Genomic DNA, 9657 nt, shown 5'->3' with positions numbered 1-9657 from the left:
TGTGGACCAAGGCAGTACTTGAGCCTCACTCTACCTGGGAGCTATATGTCTTCGGAAATTTCTTGAAAGGTGGGAAATCACTATGTACTGTAAAACTGCAGCGGTCCCCTTCCGCGTGTCCAGGGGCGAGGACACACCTGGGGAGCAGCTTCACAGGTTGCCCCCTGCAGTCCGCGCCTCTGCAGCGTCTTCCTCTGCACCCCACCCTGAATCCCACAATAAGTATCTCCAAAGATGTCTTGGTGCAATGAACAGCCTCCAGATGCTGGAGAAAAATTGAGACTGTGGGGTACAGGAAGCCCAAGTGGGACTCAATATCACTTCCCGGGCCCTCTAGGAAGAGCCTCTCGGTGGTTGTCCCCGAGTTAACCCATTAGCAACCATGCCCTTACCTCCAAGTGAAGCAGTTAGGGGAGGAGAAAGAAAGGATGACAGGCTCTGAATCATAAGAAATAAGACTAGATCTTTCGATCTTGTAAGGATGCTGTTGTGGCCTATACCATGCTCTGATGTAAGCCTGACTAAAGAGCTGGCATAAAACTCACTAAAGTTCAGTAAAAAGCAGGGTTTTCTCAGAGCTTCAGGCAGGAGGACACTCCCTTTCTCAGAAACATCAAACAAGCAGAACACATCACCAAGCGCTTGCTGGAAGAAGCAGTGGCTGCCCCTGGCTGCTGCCCCACTCCAGTTACCACTCTCTTTCCTCCCCTTCAAGGCTACACTATTAAACTTTAAAGGAAGCCCTCCTATCTTTGACTCTAGTCCTCAATTTCCATTCATCCATAACACACTGTAGGTGGCAAACTGCCAGCAAAGCCATTGAGATTGCTCCTGCAAAAGTAACTAAAGTTTCCATTCCTCCTCCCCCTCTGCACATAACAGTTATCCCTTTCTGTTTTCCATGGTTTCTCAGGCAAGCAGGCTTTCAGGCTTCCCACTTCCAGAAGCTCTCTAGTCCTGTTATCTCCTTTCTTTGCTCTTGTTTCTTCATAGCCCTCATTTACCATCTGGCATAATAGTTAGATCTGCAGATTCTCAAGCCAAGTTATCTGAGTAATCCTGGCTTTACCACATACGAACTGGGTGACTTTGGTAAATTATTTCAGCTTTCTGTGCCTGACTTTTATTTCAGCTTTCTGTGCCTGACTTTCCCAGTCTATAAATGGGGATAGTAACAGTAGATAGTGATGGAAGAAAATTTCACCTATTGAAGCATGGGGAAGTTAGTCTGACTTACAAGATGTACATCTGCTTTAACCATTAAAAAAAATGCATTCACCTTATTGTTCACAATGTCTGCTTTGAAGACAGGGATAAATGCCCCCCACCTCCTATGAGGCCGATGTTATTTGTTCTGACAAGATATGAAACTGTGGTTCAGGCAGAGTTGGAACTGGGAGGGGGTGGGAGGAATGCATTGTGGATATGGTTTCAGACACGTTTCTGCATCACTGAGAACTTGAATTTTCTGAACTGTATCAAACTCAAGGATACTACCAGCCATTCTCAAAACAATATCTGCTAATAGCTGCCAGCGGCAACCTTATGGTGTCAAGGTCTCTCCTTGCAACTATGCAACCATGAGCCAGATTCCTCATGTCAGAAAAGCAGTTACAAACATGAAAAAGAGAAAGGCCAAAATGATCCTGTGGTGTTGGATTGGAATCTAAGGTATCAACATGAACTCAAGTCCCAAAATCTACAGTTACTTATAGAAATAAATATAAAGGTACACAAGTCAGTGTATAAGTGTATATATATAGTATTTGATAAATGGCACTGAAATGTTTTGAGATAAATGGAAAAAATAAAACAAATTCTAATTGTTTAAAGAAAGAAAAGTCAAATAGCAAAACTTTCACATTTTTAAAAAAAAATTAGAAGCATTTCTTTATGCTCTTGAGTATAAAATACACAGACTGCACAAAATGTGAAGGAAAAATGTAGTACATTTGACATCATTAAAACTTAAAACCACATCAAAAGATACCAGAAACAAGTGGAAACTACAAACAGAAGACTGATGGAAGATATTTGTGAGCCATATGACCAACAAGGATCAATACCTAGATCATACAAAGAGCATCAACAAATAAACAAGAAAAAAGCCAACAGTCAAACAGAATAATTGACAAGAACTATGCACAGGCAATTTACAGATAAGGAGTCTGGAGTGACCAGCAAACAAGCAAAGATCTTTAACTTCATTAGTTACTCAGTTCACTTCAGTGAATTCAGTCACTCAGTAGTGTCCGACTCTTTGGGACCCCATGAGTCGCAGCATGCCAGGCCTCCTTGTCCATCACCAACTCCTGGAGTTCACTCAAACTCACGTTGATCAAGTCAGTGATGCCATCCAGCCATCTCATCCTCTCTCATCCCCTTCTCCTCCTGTCCCCAATCCCTCCCAGCATCAGAGTCTTTTCCAATGAGTCAACTCTTCACATGAGGTGGCCAAAGTACTGGAGCTTCAGCTTTAGCATCATTCCTTCCAAAGAACACCCAGGACTGATCTCCTTCAGAATGGACTGGTTGGATCTCCTTGCAGTTCAAGGGACTCTCAAGAGTCTTCTCCAGCACTACAGTTCAAAAGCATCAATTCTTCAGTGCTCAGCTTCCTTCACAGTCCAACTCTCACATCCCTACATGACTACTGGAAAAACCATAGCCTTGACTAGACGGACCTTTGTCGGCAAAGTAATGTCTCTGCTTTTGAATATGCTATCTATGTTGGTCATAACTTTCCTTCCAAGGAGTAAGCATCTTTTAATTTCATGGCTGCAATCACCATCTGCAGTGATTTTGAAGCCCAAAAATATAAAGTCTGACACTGTTTCCACTGTTTCCCCATCTATTTCCTATGAAGTGATGGGACCCGATGCCATGATCTTCGTTTTCTGAATGTTGAGCTTTAAGCCAACTTTTCCACTCTCCTCTTTCACTTTCATCAAGAGGCTTTTTAGCTCCTCTTCACTTTAAGGGTGGTATCATCTGCATATCTGAGGTTATTGATATTTCTCCCGGCAATCTTGATTCCAGCTTGTGCTTCATCCAGCCCAGCGTTTCTCATGATGTATTCTGTATAGAAGTTAAATAAGCAGGGTGACAATATACAGCCTTGACGTACTCCTTTTCCTATTTGGAACCAGTCTGTTGTTCCATGTCCAGTTCTAACTGTTGCTTCCTGACCTGCATATTGGTTTCTCAAGAGGCAGGTCAGGTGGTCTGGTATTCCCATCTCTTTCAGAATTTTCCACAGTTTATTGTTATCCACACGGTCAAAGGCTTTGGCATAGTCAATAAAGCGGAAATAGATGTTTTCCTGGAACTCTCTTGCTTTTTCGATGATCTAGCGGATGTTGGCAATTTGATCTCTGGTTCCTCTGCCTTTTATAAAACCATCAAATTTTAATATATTTCATACCAATACCTCAGCAAAATTTTGCAGTTTCAGTAATATTTGCTAATAAGAATGTGAAAATTTTTGAACTCATATATAGCTGATGGATATGTAAGCTGGTGTGCTTATCTTAAAAGGCAATGTCAATATATACTGTAAAGTTGAGAATGATATACACATGGACTTAACAGCTTTAAATTATTTATCTTGTAGGAGTCTTGAACATGAACAATTATGTTAATTGAGTCACTTTTCAGAGCTGGACACTATTTTAAGTATTCAGGATACAACACTGACAAAAAAAGGACAAAGATTTCTGACCTCATGAAGTTTATATTCCAGTGGGGACTGACAAAAGATAAACAATGAGAAGAATAAATACATAAATTTTAATAGGACATTATGAGAATGATAGTTTTTTAATAAAGGAATAAAAGAATAAGGAGAAGACCTTAATCTTTTTTTTTTCTACCACTCTATTCTACAAGATTGTTTATGTCATTGGTAATCTTGAAAGATGAGATAACATATCCCAATGATCAATTAGCAAGCTTACATACTGCTTATTATAAAAGCTGAGGATTTTGTAAATTCAGGTTTCCCGGATGCAACATAGATACGCTGTGTGTATAGCACCCACCTGAGCCCATCATGTCACTTCCTTGGGACTTGGGGGCAAGGGAAACTGATGCAAATATGATGATCTCATGCTGCTCGCCATCTATGAATAACAAGTGTTAGGCTTGCAATCTATAAGAAATGGGCTAGTTAAAGAAGTAATGATCAGGGCCTTATAACCTGGATCCATGCAACAAGACACATAGGAGCACTGAAGACTCAAGGAGGATTGTCATGCATAAAAAGGTTTTTGAGAATTGGAGAAGAACAACAATTATGACTTTGAAACAGTATGGCTATAGGTGGGGGAGGATGTGGACATCCGTGCACTGGAGAAATATAATGAAATTCTGAGGGCAAAATGTGAAAGGCATTGGGCCTCCATGGAATCATATAAAATTCTTTCTTTCTGTCCCAGGAAACTCATATTTTATGCCAGATTCCATGAAAGAATCACAGGCTAAGTTAATTAGCTTGTTGAAAGTGAAAGTCGCTCAGTCATGTCTGACTCTTTGCGACCATGACCCCATGGACTATACAGTCCATAGCATTCTCCAGGCCAGAATACTGGAGTGGGTAGCCTTTCCCTTCTCCAGGGGATCTTCTCAACCCAGGGACTGAATCCAGGTCTCCCACATCAAAGGCAGATTCTTTACCAGCTGAGCCACCAGGGAAGCCCAAGAATACTGGAATCGGTAGCCTATCCCTTCTCCAGTAGATTTTCCCAACCCAGGAGTCAAACCAGGGTCTCCTGCATTGCAGGCAGATTCTTTACCAGCTGAGCTACCAGGGAAGCCCTAATTAGCTTGTTAGTAGAGTAAAATGAAATTCCAGACCCCGAAAATCTGAGAAAATATGTCCACCAGTCCTTGTTGATGTCCTTTTGGGCTTGTTTAATCTTGGGTCAAAGACCCTATTATGCATACACATAAATCTCAAGATTTGGAGCATACTTATGAATTTTCCTTAGACATATATTCCCTTTCAATATTATGGTGATAAAGCTTTGCATGCATAACTGTTTTTTTAATAATTCTAATTTCCTCAAGATATATATATATATACATATACTGGCATAGAAGGCCAGTACTCACTCTAGACACATTTTAACTCTCACACTGCTTTCACCTCTTGAGGAACAGTCACCTCGCTGCCAAACAAAATTAAAGAAAAGATAGTATGGCTAATTTGTAGACTCTTTAAAAATAGTTTATGAACTCCTCTCCATGGTCAATTTTAAAGACCCCCTAAAAGCTAAAAGACTCATTTCTCTGCTGAAACAGAGAAATTCAGGGAGCTCAAGTTCCCCCATCTAATTAGTAGAAAAATTAGGATAGAAGCTTTGTACCCAGAGTTTCAGTTATCCAGTAAGATTTTTACACACCTATATGATCAGAGGAGCCTGCCCATGGGGTTGCAAACAGTTGGACACGATTGAGTGACTAGCACACACACACACACACACACACACACACACACACACACACACATTGTTTCTCATGAACAGTACCCCTCACCTATATCAATCAGCTGTTGTGCAGGTAACAATGGTGACTCTCCTGGCTTGGGTAGTCCAGAGTCTCATAAATAAGACTGGAATTTCAGTCATACTTAAGGAAGCAGTGGAGAAGGCAATGGCACCCCACTCCAGTACTCTTGCCTGGAAAATCCCATGGACAGAGGAGCCTGGTAGCCTGCAGTCCATGGGGTCGCCAAGAGTTGGATACGACTGAGTGACTTCACTTTCACTTTTCACTTTCACACATTGGAGAAGGAAATGGCAACCCACTCCAGTGTTCTTGCTTGGAGAATCCCAGGGACGGGGGAGCCTGGTGGGCTGCTGTCTATGGGGTCGCACAGAGTCGGACACGACTGAAGCGACTTAGCAGTAGCAGCAGCAGCAGTAAGGAAGCAGATTCAGGAAAGTAAATGATAGAATCTGAGGAAGTTGGAAAGTGGCAAATGACACCAATCACTTGCATAGGTACTGCCACTGTGAAAGGCTACAATATGAGCTGTGATAAAAGCCAGTCTTTGATGTAATCTCAAAGAGAAGGCCGGTATATTCCTTCTCTCTCCATTTCTCTACTTTTCTCCCGAAGGAATAGGGGCAAATCTGGAAACACCCCCTTAGATACCTGAATTCTATGAGTCAAAGAAAGGTTTTTAGGGGTGAACAGAATGTAGAAGACATCTAGATTTTTCTGAATTGAGGGTTGAATTCTGAGTTAACTTCTTGCTGTGTGAGCCTCAGAGAATCTTCTGCTTATAGCCTTCAGCTAGCTCATCTGATATTAATACCTTTGTATTCAACAGTTAGTTCTATACCTTAAAAGTACTCCCAAAGCACTGGCTTCTGCTGCACTGGGTATCATCTTGTCAGGACAGGCAGGGTGACCAGCAACTGGTCTGAGGGTGAGGACGTCATCCAGAATGTGAAGAGGAAATTGTGATTGTGCTCGAGGATCTGGAGAGAGAACCTGGTAAACCAGGAGAGCTGATGAAAAGGTTGATGTGGGACTGTATGTGTGTGTGGGTGTGTGGGTGTGCACATGTGAAAAAAATCAAAGTGGGAGTCAGGGCTCTCTCTGAAAAGGCTCCACCACACCTGTTTCTTGTCATCCCACCACACATCAAGCAATAGTTCTTAACTTCGTTTAGTTTTTGGACCCTTTTGAAAATATGATGGACACTATAGATCCTCAGCGTATTAAAATTAACCACTACCATAGTAATACCCTTTTAGATCTAAACATTTTTAATTACTCATAGGTCCCAGCTGATCCTCTCTGGCAGGAAGTAGGCAAGAAAGAGTTGTATGTCTCCAAACAGATTAGGAATCCCTGAAATTCCACCTCAGGTCCCACAAACCACACCCCCTTCAAGAGTCTAGTGAGGGGACAGGCTGCCTGTGGGAGCTCACCTCTTCTAGAAAGTCTCAGCTGACTTCAGTGGGAGGTGAGCCACTCTGCAGTCATGAGACAGTTTCAGGTAGTCAAATGGACAGGGATGGATTTTTTTTTTTAACAGATGCTTTTTCTGGTTATATACATTTGTTTAAAAATGGATTGCATGCTATATTCATACTTACTCCTTAGTTTACAAGGATAGAGCAACTAGAATCACATGATAAAGTATCTCCTGAATTGATTCTCTTTAAACAGTTGTAATTTAAAAAAAATCTTGACTCTGTTGTTAATGTTTGACAGATCACTGACAGCTTTCACCTTCTATTTTCCCCTTCCTTTCTCCCCCACGTGAGTAAGTTTATAAGAAATGTGCTTCCTCAGTTGGCACCTCAAGCTATGCAAGTCCTTACCTTATCTGTGCATAAGAAGTATTTCCTGGACCCATCCTCTAACCACAATAAAAACCAGGGCCACTAGCTCTTACCCTCCTTTGCACTGGTGGCGGTGATTTAGTCGCTAAGTCTTGTCTGCCTCTTGTGATACCATGAACTGTTATTTCCTTCTCCAGGAAGCTCCTTCTCTGAGCTTCCCTGGCTGTCTGCAATGCAGGAGACCCGGGCTTAATCCCTGTGTCGGGAAGATCCCCTGGAGAAGGAAATGGCAACCCACTCCAGTATTCTTGCCTAGAGAATTTCATGGACAGGGAAGCCTGGTGGCTACGTCCTTGGGCTCACAAAGAGTCGGACACAACTGAGTAACTAACACTTTTAATATACCCGATAGAAAGCAAAATTTCAAATTCTGTCTTGGAAGTTCCAGTCTCAGCTCTCTTAACCTGTGACATCCTTTGCACCATTCAAGTCAATTCTGGACCAGCCTGGGTGCTGCCCTACTGCCCCCCGAAAGTTCCTTGATGAGAATAAAACATTTTTCATTCATTCTTCATAGCATCATCCCTAGTAATTGGAAGGGGGATTCATACCACCTCTGTACAACAAGCACATTCACAGCTCAAAAAGAGGTAACACAAAGTGAAAGGGTCATGTAGTCCTCCATCTACCCCAGTTACCATGTTGACAGTCTGTTCCATATTTCCCCTACATGATCAAATCTTGACACATCCAGAAGAATTCTGGACCATTTTGGGTATGTTCCTAGGCTCATCTTCATTCCTTCTACTGACAGATGTGCACTGTCTGAACTTTTCTTTCCTTATCCCACATACCTGTTCTGTGTCTGGCCATTATTTCTTCTTTTGGCCCCTGGCATGACAGATTTCATCTTTCTCATGCCCTCCTCAAATTATTACCTCTTCATATACTTTTCAGATACATACCAACTTCATATTCTTACATTTCATTTGGAAGATTTTCTCCCTCCTAACAGGTCCCTTCTTTATACTGGATTATTATTTCAGATGGAAAACTCAGCAGTTCCAAAGAAAATATAGGGTTATACAGGACGGTATGTAGAACACTGGGAGCATTCACCAGGATCCTAAGTGTGAAAAAAAAAATGGACACAAGATCAGATTAGAACATCAGCAGACAACTCCAGATCTAAGCAACACAACAGAAGGGAAAGGTTCAGGAGATTTAAGATGGTAGTTTTTAAAGCATCTTATGGGTGATGATTCAATGCTCTGATGTCTCATATTAATACTCAGGATACCGATGACTTCTTGTAATGCTGAAGATGGATGGGAGAGCACTAAGGGAATTTTGGGTGACTGAGCTTAAATGAGGAAATCTAAGAATACCAATATGAAGCATGACATTGTAAACAGTGGGATTTAGATTCAAAAGTCAAGGGTTTAACTGAAAAGACCTGACGTAAGATGTTAACATTAGGGGAAGCTGAGTGAAGGGTACATGAGAACTCTATCTTTACCACTTTTGTGGGGGAAGGGCAGTGACATGCTGCACAGCTTGTGGGATATTAGTTCCCTGACCATGGACTGAACTGGGGCCATGGCAGTGAAAGCCCCGGGTCCTAACCACTGGACTGCCAGGGAACTCCCTCTTTGCAACTTTTTTTTATAAGTCTAAAATTATTCCATAAGTTGAAATTTACTAAAAATAAAAGTCCAAAGGTTAAGCCTTGGCTCTAAGGTTTGGATCTTCTGAATCTTCAATTCCTCATCTGTGAAACAGGATAATAATACTCATTTTCCTGTGTGGTTGTTGTGAGAAGCAACTGTGGTGAAGTAAATGGAAGCCCTCTGAAAACAGCGAAGCACTCAGCCAATGCTTGTCAGTGATCCAAGGGAGGATCACGCAGGTGTCAGAGGGAAGCAGTAGGCAGAAACAGTGTTTACTATGTGGGTACTGGTCACGGGGAACACCAAAGACCCCTTTATTGTAAAACATCAGCAGCACTCTATGTGATCTTTAGGAATTAAACAGATATAGGTCGTCCTAGTATGTTGGCTGTGGCACTGCCATTTATTAATACATTTTTAGAAAAGGTTAGCAGTCATCTCAAAGAGAATAAATAAGACGGATGGGGCTAGTAAGAAACAGGAAAGGGCAAAGGAACCAAAGGGAAATCAGCACCTTCAAAACCCTAAACATTCTTTTTATGGATGTCCCCAGATCAAAACACCAATATCCGCTGGATCATTGAAAAAGCAAGAGAGTTCCAAAAAAACATCTACTTCTGCTTTATTGACTATGCCAAAGCCTTTGAGTGTGTGGATCAAAACAAACCGTGGAAAATTTTTCAAGAGAT

This window comes from Budorcas taxicolor, chromosome 11 (assembly GCF_023091745.1).
Source record: "Budorcas taxicolor isolate Tak-1 chromosome 11, Takin1.1, whole genome shotgun sequence".
Taxonomy (NCBI): domain Eukaryota; kingdom Metazoa; phylum Chordata; class Mammalia; order Artiodactyla; family Bovidae; genus Budorcas; species Budorcas taxicolor.
This window is presented reverse-complemented; position numbering follows the sequence as displayed.